Source organism: Cherax quadricarinatus, chromosome 39 (genome assembly GCF_038502225.1).
Source record: "Cherax quadricarinatus isolate ZL_2023a chromosome 39, ASM3850222v1, whole genome shotgun sequence".
Classification (NCBI taxonomy): Eukaryota; Metazoa; Arthropoda; class Malacostraca; order Decapoda; family Parastacidae; genus Cherax; species Cherax quadricarinatus.
The window spans coordinates 3827460-3834537 of NC_091330.1; the positions used below are offsets into that span (position 1 = coordinate 3827460).

Here is a 7078-nt window from a genome sequence, read left to right on the forward strand (position 1 = left end):
ATATTCCTCCATTTTAGGTGCCTTAGTTGAAATCCCCAGGAGCAAGATGTTGGGTGCAGGATCTAGAAGATTTTCCAGACAGTGGTCAATTTTTAACAGCTGTTCCTGGTTGCTGGGATGTTGCATCCGGGGGCTTGTAACTACCACAATGACTAGGTTTGGTTCTCACTTCTGCTAAAACTTCAAGTCACTTGTTTGCACAGAACTGCTTAATGCCTCAAATGACGTAGTGGAAGTTTTGCAGTAAGGTCAGAGCCAAACCTAGTCATTGGGGTAGTCTAAAAGCCTCGGATCACATCCCAGCTTTCAGGAACAGCTGTTAAAATGACCACTGTCTGGAAATTTTCCGCCCCTGCGCCCCATCTGCTCCTGGGATTTACAGGCACCAAAAATGGAGGAATATAAGGCTATTTGTTGCATTTAAACACCGGGGGCGGCTCTGATAACTCACACTCTGATTTTAAATCTCGCAAATTCAATTTAAACCAGCAAATGTAGAGCCTACAAACGGAGAATCCCTAACCTCATATTCCCCAACAATGATGATCTGATAAAAATGTCACCATATCAAACAATATACTCAGATCCCAAAATTGAGTTCGGGACATGTAGCAACCCAGCCCAACAAAATGACATCAAGAACTGCAAGAAGCCCCTATCACGAGCCTTTTCCATCCTATGGAGAGGGAGCATGGACACGGGGGTCGTCCCACAGTTACTAAAAACAACAGACATAGCCCCACTCCACAAAGGGGGCAGTAAAGCAACAGCAAAGAACTACAGACCAATAGCACTAACATCCCATATCATAAAATCTTTGAAAGGGTCCTAAGAAGCAAGATCACCACCCATCTAGAAACCCATCAGTTACACAACCCAGGGCAACATGGGTTTAGAACAGGTCGCTCCTGTCTGTCTCAACTATTGGATCACTACGACAAGGTCCTAAATGCACTAGAAGACAAAAAGAATGCAGATGTAATATATACAGACTTTGCAAAAGCCTTCGACAAGTGTGACCATGGCGTAATAGCGCACAAAATGCGTGCTAAAGGAATAACAGGAAAAGTCGGTCGATGGATCTATAATTTCCTCACTAACAGAACACAGAGAGTAGTCGTCAACAGAGTAAAGTCCGAGGCAGCTACGGTGAAAAGCTCTGTTCCACAAGGCACAGTACTCGCTCCCATCTTGTTCCTCATCCTCATATCCGACATAGACAAGGATGTCAGCCACAGCACCGTGTCTTCCTTTGCAGATGACACCCGAATCTGCATGACAGTGTCTTCCATTGCAGACACTGCAAAGCTCCAGGCGGACATCAACCAAATCTTTCAGTGGGCTGCAGAAAACAATATGAAGTTCAACGATGAGAAATTTCAATTACTCAGATATGGTAAACATGAGGAAATTAAATCTTCATCAGAGTACAAAACAAATTCTGGCCACAAAATAGAGCGAAACACCAACGTCAAAGACCTGGGAGTGATCATGTCGGAGGATCTCACCTTCAAGGACCATAACATTGTATCAATCGCATCTGCTAGAAAAATGACAGGATGGATAATGAGAACCTTCAAAACTAGGGAGGCCAAGCCCATGATGACACTCTTCAGGTCACTTGTTCTATCTAGGCTGGAATATTGCTGCACACTAACAGCACCTTTCAAGGCAGGTGAAATTGCCGACCTAGAAAATGTACAGAGAACTTTCACGGCACGCATAACGGAGATAAAATACCTCAATTACTGGGAGCGCTTGAGGTTCCTAAACCTGTATTCCCTGGAACGCAGGAGGGAGAGATACATGATTATATACACCTGGAAAATCCTAGAGGGACTAGTACCGAACTTGCACACGAAAATCACTCACTACGAAAGCAAAAGACTTGGCAGACGATGCACCATCCCCCCAATGAAAAGCAGGGGTGTCACTAGCACGTTAAGAGACCATACAATAAGTGTCAGGGGCCCGAGACTGTTCAACTGCCTCCCAGCACACATAAGGGGGATTACCAACAGACCCCTGGCAGTCTTCAAGCTAGCACTGGACAAGCACCTAAAGTCAGTTCCTGATCAGCCGGGCTGTGGCTCGTACGTTGGTTTGCGTGCAGACAGCAGCAACAGCCTGGTTGATCAGGCTCTGATCCACCAGGAGGCCTGGTCACAGACCGGGCCGCGGGGGCGTTGACCCCCGGAACTCTCTCCAGGTAAACTCCAGGTAAACATCATTTGAGGCATTTAGCAGTTCTGTGCAAACAAGTGACTCTGCAATGTACAGGCCAACACTCCCCCCCTTTTGCCTGTTCACTCTGTCACATCTGTATAGGTTGTAACCTGGGATCCATATTTCGTTGTCCAAGTGATCCTTTATGTGGGTCTCAGTGAAAGCCGCGAACATTGCCTTTGCCTCTGCAAGCAGTCCACGGATGAAAGGTATTTTGTTGTTTGTTGCTGGCTTTAGACCCTGTATATTTGCAAAGAAGAATGTCATCGGACTGGTGGTATTGTTGGTACTGGGGGGGGATTTTTCTTCCGGCATTAGTATCTGTATCTGTTGGTTTGGAGTGGAGGCCATCGACTGTGGTTCCACTCCAGGAATGACTGGATTTGGTGTACGATTTCTGCCATTTCCTGCCAGTTTTTTTTTCCTTCCTGGCACTAAAAAACCTCTCCCTCTTGAGTGGCTGTGGCTACCCAGGTTTTCCCATGGTCTGGATGTTTTGTATCTTTTTGTACCCTTTAGATGGTGTGCCTGGCAATTTAAGTTATAGCACAGTCTTTCCTGTACTGAAGAGGTACACATTTCAGGGTGAAAAAGCTTACAGGAAGGGAGTTTGCATTGTCCTGTTGTCTTATGGGCATGGCATTTTCTAGCGTGGTCATAGTTGCATGTCCCGTCTGTTTTTCCAGATTTCCCATGTCTGCAGATACCAAGTGCATAGTATGTGCACAGGCTTGGTTTCCGTTTGCCTTGGGTTTCTGTGACTGTATTCCCTGTTGGTGCATGTTTCCCTGTCTTATTCCTATCCTCCCTAGCACCAACAATGGAGCTCCCACCAGTTGTTTTTGGTAATATATCCTCACTATTGCTAGTGGAGTCCTCTTGTTTGCTATTTCCTGTGGTATTTCTAGTTTGCAGAAAGTCGAGCTACTTCTGGAAAGATTTTCCAAATCAATGGAATGAAATATTTTTTATTTGTGGGACTTTAATAAAAACTTCCATGAAGCTCCACGGTGTTCCCTGCAACCCACGTCACTAGTGTCACTAACCCACGTCATTAGTGCCACTAACCTACACCACTAGTGTCACCAACCCACATTATCAGTGTCACTAAACCGCTCAACCAACGTCACTAACCTATACTACCAGTGCTACTAACCCAAACTACCAAATTCACTAACCCACATTCCCAAAATCACTAACCCACACTAACAGTGTCACTAACCCACGCCACTAGTGACACTACACGCCACCTATATCATTAAACCAGTATTTTCAAATTCATTGGATCAGAAACCCTACATCATCGTGACATATTTACTTACTGCATATATATAGAAATGGCTTAGCCTATAAACAGGGAGACGGGATATGACAGTCTAGAATATATTCATGGGGAAGCACTCAACCCATAATGGTGATACAGCTCAGGGAGAATGGGAGATAATCAAGTTTGATCCGAGGATGGGAAGGCTAGCTCCAATTCGTCAGATGAAGAGCCCTTCACAAGCATCAAGACCCTCCTCTAGAAGAAATGAATTTCTAGAAAAGTGACTCGTTTTGTCTAAAATAAAGTCACGTGGCTAGATATATTTACCGTCCACCCGCCTAGATTATTTTTATTAATATTATTGTTACCGTATTTATAAAATATCTTAATTCACTGGGGTTACAAAACGCCAAAAGGCCAAGAGAAGCAGTACAACAAGTTAGTTACCAATTTAACAAGGACAGCTAAAACTGGTGGAATAAATCAGTTTCAGTAACAAAGTCAGAGTGCGTCCATCTTCCAAGAGTCAGCACTCAGAAACGTTTACTAGCGTGCTGAGTCTAACTGAAAATCCATAATGCTAAGAGTCGTCAAAGGGGTAATTTAAAGGAGAATTTTTTTTTTTCGAAATAAATGATGATAATTACCTGAGCATTTAGCCTTCCCCCCCCCCCCCCGCCCCCAATCCTCCACGTTTAAGAATTACAGAATTATGGATATGCAGTTTAATTTTGCACCAAAACTAACATGCCACCCTAGCATAACCTTGTTCAGATTTAAATGCAGTAATATAAGAAAACCCTGTTTATCTAGGGACGAGGAAGGGAAATTTCCGGTGACTCCCAGCCAGAATGACACTAACACGTACATTGCAAAACGCTGATTGGTAACTTACAAATTACAGACGAAACCTGAGACGCTCACAACTCTTCAGTAACTTGGATGATGGTATTACTTCAGTAATCATTCAGTCTTCTACACCCGTGTCACCAGCACTGCCCTCTTGCCATCTGCACAACCCTCCTCCCCTACTCGGAAGCACTCACTCGCTTCCTCACAAGTAGTTTGGTAGTTTGTGACTGCCCTCAATACTTCATATTTACATTACATTATATTAACACTTCACATACACATCACTAATTATAGGAAAATCATAGCAAAGTTTCCAGAGACCGATAGGAGGACGTCACACATCATATTGTTTCAAACTTTGGAACAATGCTCTTCTCCAGACTGAGGGACTGACCACCTCAAAACTTTAAGGGTGATGGACTGATTACATCGTCTTCAAGTCTCTTCTGCTTCCATCAACTTTTCTGTACTCGACTGAAGAAGCCTACTGTGTGGGCGAAGCGTTTCGAAATAAAGATACCTTGTAAAGGACCTGCCTAGTATGGGCCAACAGGCCTCCTGCAGTGTTCCTCCTTTCTTATGTTATGTTCTTATCAAAATGTGTGAGAGGGAATGCTTTGTTTCAGGAAGGTGTCTTTTACTGGTGAAGGACTATTGATCAATGGAAATGGAGCTACCCTTCCCTCCTTAGATCAAACCCGACTGCCTCTCTAAGGGTAAAAAGCTTTCCCCATGATAATAATTTAAAAGATTGCCGCGAAAATTGCTAAACCCATAATGCATAGGCATGCTAGTGGCTTTCTTTGTAATTAATATTTTCTAATATGTAAACTACACATTGTAAGCTTTGCAAGGAAATAATCATTTTTATTTTCATATAGAATCTGGACATTAACACCGCCTAGGTTAACATGAGATTAAAAAGACTCCTGCCTATTGCAACTGCTTGACCATTATTACACGTGTGTTTTGGAGGCCGAAAGATATGCAAGAATAACAGTCAACATAATGAAACCAGAGGCCGTCACAGCGAAAAGTTATGTTCCTAAGGACACAGTATTCACCCAAATGACCTTTCTCATATCTGACAGACAAAACATAATATAGCACTATCATTCTTCTGGGCGTCATTAGAATATGTCAGAGGTGTCTTAAAGTCGATGTAAGCTAAGTTTCTAAGGGGCCATAAAAATTAATATGTTCAGCGTGAACAAATTTCATCAAGTCTGCCATGGAAGAAAATATGAAATACAATGCAATCAAGCTACTCGATAGAGCGTAAGAGGAATGTGAGAGACTTGAGAGTAACAATGCTGAAACCTTTCAGCTTCAAGGAACACAGATGTGTTACTATCACAACTACAAGGGAAAAAATGGTATAACAAGAATTTTCAAAATAAGAGATGTTAAGCCACTAATGTGATACTCTTTAAGTCAGTAATATTCTCTATTTATCCATTTTTGGGCTATTTTTGTTAGATTTAATTTCCCCATTTGGAACATATGGTGCTCTGGCAACTTTTCCTGCTATTCAGGATAATCCCCGAATTGTTGCAGGTCAGCCTGGCTTGGTGCCCAGGTTGGACTTGGTGCTAGACACCAATAGGCTGACGGTTCGAGAAACTACGAGGCCTGGTACGAGACCGGGCCACGGGGAACCAACTGCTGTCAATCAAGGAAAATTAAAACCATGTCAGGGGTTGGTGTTTATTGTAACAACAGAACATTTTATTTTTGGAAACAATAAGTGTAATATCTGGCGTCACACTAAAACCACTTGTACATTTATTACGAGGCACAACAATCAGTAATTGTTCATTCTGACCAACAAAACATTTTCGATGATATTCGCTGCAAATTATTGAGGGAAGGCAAAATCTGCCATGACGTCAAGGGACAATGTTTTTTTTATTATTCAGGTATAATTTTCAAAGTTTTTTTTATTTCGCTGTAATTATTGATTATTTATTCAGGTATGAGAAGCGGTGACATTCAGGCCACAAAGGTATTAATTACAGATAATTATTGACTGGCACAGAGGGAAAGGTGAGGTGACGACTCTGCCTCACCTGTCGACCCACCCTGACTCACCTGGCCGCTCTCCCTCACTCACCATCTAGCTTCCATCACCTGACCACTCTCCCTCACTCACCATCTAGCTTCCATCACCTGACCACTCTCCCTCACTCACCATCTAGCTTCCGTCACCTGACCACTCTCCCTCACTCACCATCTAGCTTCCGTCACCTGACCACTCTCCCTCACTCACCATCTAGCTTCCGTCACCTGACCACTCTCCCTCACTCACCATCTAGCTTCCATCACCTGACCACTCTCCCTCACTCACCATCTAGCTTCCGTCACCTGACCACTCTCCCTCACTCACCATCTAGCTTCCATCACCTGACCACTCTCCCTCACTCACCATCTAGCTTCCATCACCTGACCACTCTCCCTCACTCAACATCTAGCTTCCATCACCTGACCACTCTCCCTCACTCAACATCTAGCTTCCATCACCTGACCACTCTCCCTCACTCACCATCTAGCTTCCGTCACCTGACCACTCTCCCTCACTCACCATCTAGCTTCCGTCACCTGACCACTCTCCCTCACTCACCATCTAGCTTCCATCACCTGATCACTCTCCCTCACTCACCATCTAGCTTCCATCACCTGACCACTCTCCCTCACTCACCATCTAGCTTCCATCACCTGACCACTCTCCCTCAC

The 7078-nt window shown here is 43.8% G+C and overlaps 1 protein-coding gene across 1 annotated transcript in view; it reads right to left on the bottom strand.

The window, feature by feature from the left end:
• The window catches only part of LOC138853757 (uncharacterized), a 500968-nt gene extending 496456 nt beyond the window's left edge, over positions 1–4512 (bottom strand). The window contains exon 1 of the mRNA XM_070092295.1: positions 4389–4512. The gene's annotated coding sequence lies outside the window, so the exon portion shown is untranslated. The remainder of the gene's footprint in view (positions 1–4388) is intronic.
• Between the last annotated feature and the right edge of the window lie 2566 nt (positions 4513–7078).